Source organism: Triticum aestivum, chromosome 3D (assembly GCF_018294505.1).
Source record: "Triticum aestivum cultivar Chinese Spring chromosome 3D, IWGSC CS RefSeq v2.1, whole genome shotgun sequence".
NCBI classification, from domain to species: domain Eukaryota; kingdom Viridiplantae; phylum Streptophyta; class Magnoliopsida; order Poales; family Poaceae; genus Triticum; species Triticum aestivum.
In genome coordinates this window covers 482,232,538-482,240,821 of record NC_057802.1, presented here as the reverse complement: position 1 = coordinate 482,240,821, position 8,284 = coordinate 482,232,538, and positions in this window count along the sequence as shown.

The window sequence follows — 8,284 nt, the reverse complement described above, 5'->3', positions numbered from 1 at the left end:
GGCGATTTTTATGAATTCTTCACTGAGGAATTTGCGGGTGAGGAAATTCCTTTGCGAAGAACTACTTGCAGCGGAATAAGTACTCAGATGTAAACATAACAGAACACAAGCATGGTCATCATGAAGAAATGAAGACAAGCACAGAGTACAGAAAGCGTAAACACAGGATAACACAGGATGAAGACAGACAGACTGAAGAAATTGAACTGAGGAAATTGAGAAAGTCCTCAGTCAAAGTCTTCAAACACAGATATGAACAAGCGCACACACAGTTATGAGGAAATGAAAGATTTGAGGAAATAGAACCAGTAAGCTTGGTGAAGACAATGATTTGGTAGACCAGTTCCAACTGCTGTCTCAGTTGTACGTCTGGTTGGAGCGGCTAGGTATTTAAACCTGAGGACACACAATCCCCACCGTATTATCCTTGAGCTAAGGTCACACAGACCTCGCCCAATCACTCGTGGTAAGTCTTCAGGTGACTTCCAAACCTTCACAAACTCGGTCACTCGGCGATCCACAATTTCCTCTTGGATGCTCTAGACCATGACGCCTAACCGTTTGGAAGAAGCACAGTCTTCAAAGGTAACAAGCATCGGATCCACGCAGGATCAATCTCTTCAGTGATGCTCAATCACTTTGGGTTTGTAGGTGTTTGGGTTTGGGTTTTCCTCACTTGATGATTTTCGCTCAAAGTCCCCGGAGGATGGGATGCTCTCAAATGACAAGTGTCAGTTTCTCTCGGAGCAGCTGACCAGCTAGTGGTTGTACGGGGTGGCTATTTATAGCCTAGGGAGCAGCCCGACATGATAAGACATAAATGCCCTTCAATGATATGACCGTTAGGTGGGTATATATTTTGGGACAGCTGGCGCGTAGCACAACAACGGTCGGAAATTTGAGTATCAAATTCCTCAGGGCTATCATGTTCCTCACTGTGTAGGCAATCAGCACTGGCGAATTCCTAACTCCTCAGTCAGAACAAATTCCTCAGAGACCAGAAGAACTTCGTCTCTGTCACTGAAGAATATGACTGAACTGTATGAGATTTCCAATGGCTTCACTCGAAGGGATTGGTAGGTGTAGGATTTTGAGTTGAGCATCACTTGGAAAATTTTCCTTAGTATTTCCTCGACCCCCTTTAACAGTACGGTGTTTCCTATGACTCAAGAAAGAGAAAATGAAACTACGAACTTCACGCTTCATGTTCCTCGTATGAATACCAAGTCTTCAAGGTCACACCAATTTCTTCATATTCAAAGTCTTCAGAATACCAAAGTCTTCAGTCGAAGAACTTCATTTTTAGGGGTCAACTTTCTCTGTAAATATCAAACTCCTCATAGACTTATAGACCTGTGTACACTTATAAACACATTAGTCCCTTAACCTATAAGTCTTCAATACACCAAAATCACTAAGGGGCACTAGATGCACTTACAATCATCATCTCTGCGAGCCGAACAAGAGTTCAACATCGTGAAGACTAAATTATCACCAACACCCTCACCCACGGATTACACGGGTCAGGCGCGCCGACATCGTCGCTCGGTCTCTTCATCAATCCGGCTTTGACCGCGTCACAAGTTATGACCAGCGTCGGCATGGCCGCACAGTTGCTTCTTCAAGCTGATGTTCAACACGACGAACTGCTTCAACACCTCGGCTGACATGGCAGCTGCAACGTCTCCTTACCGACCCACTCCGTTACATCGGCCTTGACCAGGGGCTTCTCCATCTCTTCATCAACCCACTCCGGAGGCTTCAGCGTCACCGTCCGACCAGCTTCGTCACGTTAGCCGGACCGGGGGCTTTGCCTCGGCGAGCCAACCTTTCCCAGCATCGCCCATCAGGCAATGGGTGTGCGGATCGAGTCCCAATTTTGGGAGTAACCTTTTTCATATTGTTGCAATGGATAAACCAGGTGCTATTAATCCTAGTAACTTTTTCTTGCTTGGGTTTATTTTTCCCGAGGAATTATTACTCTTGTTTGTTCCATCATCTGTACACAAGTCTGTCAAATGGTGGCCACATTAACGACGGTCGCGTGGTGGTTCGGTCAGTTTCCGTATATAGTTCGGCGAACGCCGCATCCGGAACTCGGACCGGCCTGCAAATTCTTGCTTTGTCACGCCTTCACCACGTCATGCCGACGCCCTGCATCGACATTGGCTTCGGCGCCAGGCCACATCTTTAAATAAATTATTTTTGTGAAAAGCAATTATGCAAGGATTATATATATATTATTCTTTTTGGACCGCACTATTTTATGTGTGTAGGTGATCGACTTCGACTGCGTCACGCGGTCACTTCGGCAAGCCAACGTCGTCGTCCCAATTGGCATAAATCAGCTCGCATGACCACCTTGTTGATTGAATTGCCATACCGACATGTGCGGTTGCCTCGGGGACTTCAGCATCATTGAGAGGGTTTTACCTCGTCGGGTGTTGGGCGCACGGGCAATATTCCTTTAATTATCCACTTTGCATAAATTATTTATTATGCTACCTTTTTTTAATTTATTGTTATTACTATTATCTCCGGCCTGCACTATCTTATGTGCATAGGTAAATGATCCGGATTGGGCAGCACTGTCACCTCGGCGTATCGACATACCACGTCACCTCGGCTGGACCGGGGGCTTCGTCATCACTTCATTAACCCACGCTGGGTACTTCGGCATCACACTGCCGGCCTGTATCGGTCGTGCTATGTCGCCACTTCAGTGCGCCGAGCTCTTCGCTCTGCCATCTCGGGACCGGCTTGGGGGATGGGAACTCATCCAGCCGTAAGCTCGGACCACGTCATCAATGCCGGGCACATTAATCAGCTAAGTCGCTTTCATGCTCAAAGTTTTTAATTTTTTTATTTGTGTTCGGTTCGGCCATGCTCACATACGTTGTTCGTTAAAAGAAACTCCCCTTACCTATGTTAACCGGGGGCTCTTAAAATTTACATGAGCCGTTTTATAATAAGTGTGTTTTCTTCTTGTTCGTTGCAAAGTCTTTTTCTATCACTCCTTCCTCGACTCGAGTGTGTGGTCAATAGCTGGATAGGCTGGGTCCGATCTTGACCCACTTGCAGTCTTGAGATCGGATGTGTCATGTTAAAGCACGACAGAAGTACAATTTATTTAGACCAATTTTCAGATTGGCACCAATTGACTTGATTTAGTTCGGACGTGGAGTTTCCGCATAAGTCTTTTGGTTTTTAAGCCTATGGCACTTTTAAACTATTTGTGTGTTTCCAGCATAAGTCTCGCAGTGCAACGCCGGACACCTTTAGAGATTCGGCAAAACATTCTCGGGTATTGCTTTATATGCATCGGTTTCGAATTGTGTCTTTGGTCAATAGTTGGGTTGCCCGGCTCCTGTGCTTGCCTCCTACGTTCCGCTTTGTTCGGCTAGGTGTGCAAAGGGAGAACCATTGCGATTGTGCTTCCAGCTAGCATGGTTAAGCGCCTTAGTGGAGAAAGCTGAAAACTGACTGTCACAATAAGTGTAAACTGGTCAGCGATCCGATGACTGTGTTAAATTATAAGATCGATAGAGGTCACCCCATGTTAAATGACGGTCCGTTCATAACATTGGCTGAACACTAACTGGGGGCTAGTAACTGGCCTCCCAACTTTAAGCTCCTAATGACTAAGTGAAAGTTATAAAGCCCGCATATCTGATTGCCTCGTTTTGCTAACACAACCGCCTTCAGGCACCGAGACGTCGGCTAAGGGTTGTTTTGTTATTGCGAAAACACCCTGCGTAGCATCTACAAGGGGGTGGAAGCCGACGATGGGCCACTTTCAAATGATAAACGGTCGCAACGGAGTCAAAATAAACATATCATCGGCGTTTGTATTTAATATACGAGGGCCTCCTTCCGCAATCATCGTTATAATGCCATAAATATGCATCAATTTGACTTAAGATTTTGGCCAAGCTGGGTTGCCTGGCTCCTGTGCTTACCCCTATGTTCCCGATTGTTCGGCTAGGTGGTAAAGGGAGCACCTCTGTGATTGTTACTACCGGGTCATCCGAGTAAGTACCTCAGACTGGGTGAAGCTGAAAGCTAGCAATCTTAAAGGATCACATTGGTCGGCAACGACGGAAGTGAAAATTTTGATTCATTAATACCATAGAGTTCGGGAACTTTCCCCGAACTAAATCCTCAATATTTTCCTCCCACATTGATCGGAGGTGAGGTTTCATGATCATGATAAGCAGGACGACCCAAAGAAAGGAACCGATAGCGGGACTATTTTCTTTGGAAGATGCTTCTTACGTTAAAACGTAATATAGCATATCTCTCCGTGTACCTTTGTTTATAAAACCGTATGGCCGGATTGCCTTGTTTTCCATAAATCTTTGCCCTTATAACGGCTTTATAAAGTAGGAAAACACTCCTCGGCTACTGGCCGAAGAGGTTGAAGCCGATGGTCGGTCAACAAAGTTTTGTACAATGCGGATCCGAGCGTTAATGATGTAAAGTACTTGGATACATAGAGTCATTACACATAATTTGTGATTTTACTATGGATATCGATCCTTAATTCGGCCACCCGTGCCCACATTAAGGCTCGGGGGCTACTGGGCTTCGGGCTTATTATTTACAAATATTAAAGGGGCACATCGATCCTCTGATCTGGTGTTGCCACCCGACCAGTGTATCGGGGGCTACTGCATTGCCTATTCAATGCAGAAAATTCAAAGTGCTTAGTGTTCGGCTTGACCGAACTATAGGCAAACGCATCTTCGGACAACAACAGGTACCATCTGGACCTATCTGGCATCAAGCTAATATATTATGACAACTTCTCAAGACCCTCTCTCAAGGGCCCGTTCGCCGATCACTATTATCTCTAATATATTACACTGCGTTTCTATTCCTACGTATGCTGCTGAGCTAGGAGTTGATCCTCAGGCCGATTTCGCGCATCGACCAGAGTCTCAAGGGCTACTAGGATCAGCGGTTTCATGTTTTCCTTCAGGTGCATCTCGAGTTTTAGACCGACACACACCTTGAGGGCTACTAGTTATACATATTGACAGCAAATAAATTTACACGCGTCGGAAATAGAATCCGTAAACAATCAACCCAAGCCCGAGGTGGTGCATCACCTCGGAAGCAGTCTGGCATAAAGCTCGGATGCAAGTGGCTAGCTCTATAGAGGGCATTTTCGGCATTAAGCTCGACTAACCTCCTTTAAACTTCTTCAAGCCAAGGTGATCTATGACACCTCGGATACAGTCCGGCGTTGGAGCTTGGATACAGTCCGGCGTTGGTGCTCGGCTGCAAAAGATACCTCGAATGCAGTCCGGCATTGGAGCTCGGATGCAAGAGGACACCACCGCCCGGGAACAACTTCAAACCCGAGGTGGGCGTAAAAATAACAAGGCATTGATAAAAGCCGATAACTTAAAGGGGCTCCTCGGATACCCGACATGTAAACTCTTCGGATTTACTTCGGCGATCCTCAAGATCGAAGATAAGAAGATTTGTTGAACCAGTTTTCAAGACCGACGACCGAAGATGAAGAACAGTTCAAAAGAATCAAGGAGCGTCCCCAACTTGAAGACCGGTTCAGGGGGCTACTGACGGTGTCCTGGACTAGGGGGTATTCACCACGTCGTCTCCCGATCAGGTGGATCGGGCCGAGGACCCCCATGGTGGTTTACTCATGGGCCACTGCGGGCAGCCCATGCCGCATACAAGGAGTATTCCACAAGACTTGATGATCAAGACAAGGACTCCTCTCCACCAACGTATTTGACTAGGACTCTTGTTATCCTAGTGTGACGCCCCCGATTTGACCGTACACTAATCATGCACGCAAATGTGTACGACCAAGATCAGGGACTCACGGGAAGATATCACAACACAACTCTAAAACATAAATAAGTCATACAAGCATCATAATACAAGCCAGGGGCCTCGAGGGCTCGAATACAAGTGCTCGATCACAGACGAGTCAGCGGAAGCAACAATATCTGAGTACAGACATAAGTTAAACAAGTTTGCCTTAAGAAGGCTAGCACAAACTGGGATACAGATCGAACGAGGCGCAGGCCTCCTGCCTGGGATCCTCCTAACTACTCCTGGTCGTCGTCAGCGGCCTGCACGTAGTAGTAGGCACCTCCAGTGTCGTAGGTGTCGTCGTCGACGGTGGCGTCTGGCTCCTGGACTCCAGCATCTGGTTGTGACAACCAGATAGAAAGAAAAGGGGGAAAAGAGGGAGAGAAGCAACCGTGAGTACTCATCCAAAGTACTCGCAAGCAAGGAGCTATACTACATATGCATGGGTATATGTGTAAAGGGGCATATCAGTGGACTGAACTGCAGAATGCCAGAATAAAAGGGGGATAGCTAGTCCTGTCGAAGACTACGCTTCTGGTCATCTCCATCTTGCAGCATGTAGAAGAGAGTAGGTTGAAGTCCTCCGAGTAGCATCGCATAGCATAATCCTACCCGGCGATCCCCTCCTCGTCGCCCTATTAGAGAGCGATCACCGGGTTGTATCTGGCACTTGGAAGGGTGTATTTTATTCAGTATCCGGTTCTAGTTGTCATAAGGTCAAGGTACAACTCCGGGTCGTCCTTTTACCGAGGGACACGGCTATTCGAATAGATAAACTTCCCTGCAGGGGTGCACCACATAACCCAACACGCTCGATCCCATTTGGCCGGACACACTTTTCTGGGTCATGCCCGGCCTCGTAAGATCAACGCGTCGCAGCCCCACCTAAGCACAACAGAGCGGTCAGCACGCCGGTCTAACCCTATGCGCGCAGGGGTCTGGGCCCATCGCCCTATGCACACCTGCACGTTGCGTACGCGGCCGGAAGCAGACCTAGCCTAGTGGCGTTCCAGTCCAATCCGGCGTGCGCCACTCAGTCGCTGACGTCAAGAAGGCTTCGGCTGATACCACGACGCCGGGATACCCATAACTACTCCCGCGTAGATGGTTAGTGCGTATAGACCAAATGGCCAGACTCAGATCAAATACCAAGATCTCGTTAAGCGTGTTAAGTATCCGCGAACGCCGACCAGGGCCAGGCCCACCTCTCACCTAGGCGGACTCAACCTGCCCTGTCGCTCCGCCACAAAGATCCACTTGCGGGTACTCCTACGAGCCGACCCGACTTTAGTCATCACATGTGTCATGTATGAAGTATATAAGTATATACCCGTGATCACCGCCCAGGTGATCACGGCCCGATAGTATAGCACAGCAGACGGACAAGAATGTAGGGCCACTGATGGAAATCTAGCATCCTATACTAAGCATGTAGGATTGCAGGTAAAGGTATCAACAGTAGTAGCAAGGATAGGCTATGCATCAGGATAGGATATCGAAAAGCAGTAACATGCTACACTACTCTAATGCAAGCAGTATAGAGAAGAATAGGCGATATCTGGTGATCAAGGGGGGGGGCTTGCCTGGTTGCTCTGGCAAGTAGGAGGGGTCGTCAACTCCGTAGTCGAACTGGGCAGTAGCAGTGTCGGTCTCGTAGTCTACCGGAGAGAAGAGGGGGAAGAAACAGTAAATACAATGCAAACATAAGCATGACGATGCGTGACATGACAATGAACGGTGCTAGGTGTGTCCTAACGCGACAGTAGGTGGTACCGGCGAAGGTGGGGGGACATCCGGGAGGTATTCCCGATGTTTCGCGTTTTCGGACAGACAGACCGGAGGGGGAAAGTTGCTAGTTCTATAGGTTAGGGAGGTGTGGTGGACGAACGGACTACGTATTCGGATTCGTCTCGTCGTTCTGAGCAACTTTCATATAGAAAACATTTTCATCCGAGTTACGGTTTAAAAGATATGAATTTTCAAAGATTATTTGAATTTCTGGAATTATTTAATTAACAGAAAAGGGATATGACGTCAGCATGACGTATGAGTGACGTCAGCGGTCAACAGTCCGGTTGACTGGTCAAAACTGACACGGGGGACCCACCTGTCATAGACAGTGGGTTAACAGAAGATTAAACTAATTAATTTTTAGTTAATTAACTACTGGGCCCACCTGTCAGTGAGTGATTAGATTAGTTAATTATTTTTATTTATAAAACATTTTCCTTTTCTTTTTTTTCTTTTTTTTGCGGCGGGGCCCGCATGTCAGTGGCTGGGCCTGCCCAGTCAGCACGTTGACTGGGTGGACCCAGTCAACGGGGCCCACGGGCCCACTGGCAGTGGCACTGGGGGGGGGGCCCAGGCCAGCCACGTCGGCGGCCGGCGCCGGAGCGACTCCGACGAGCCAAACGCGGCGGCGCGGCTCGGGAGGGGC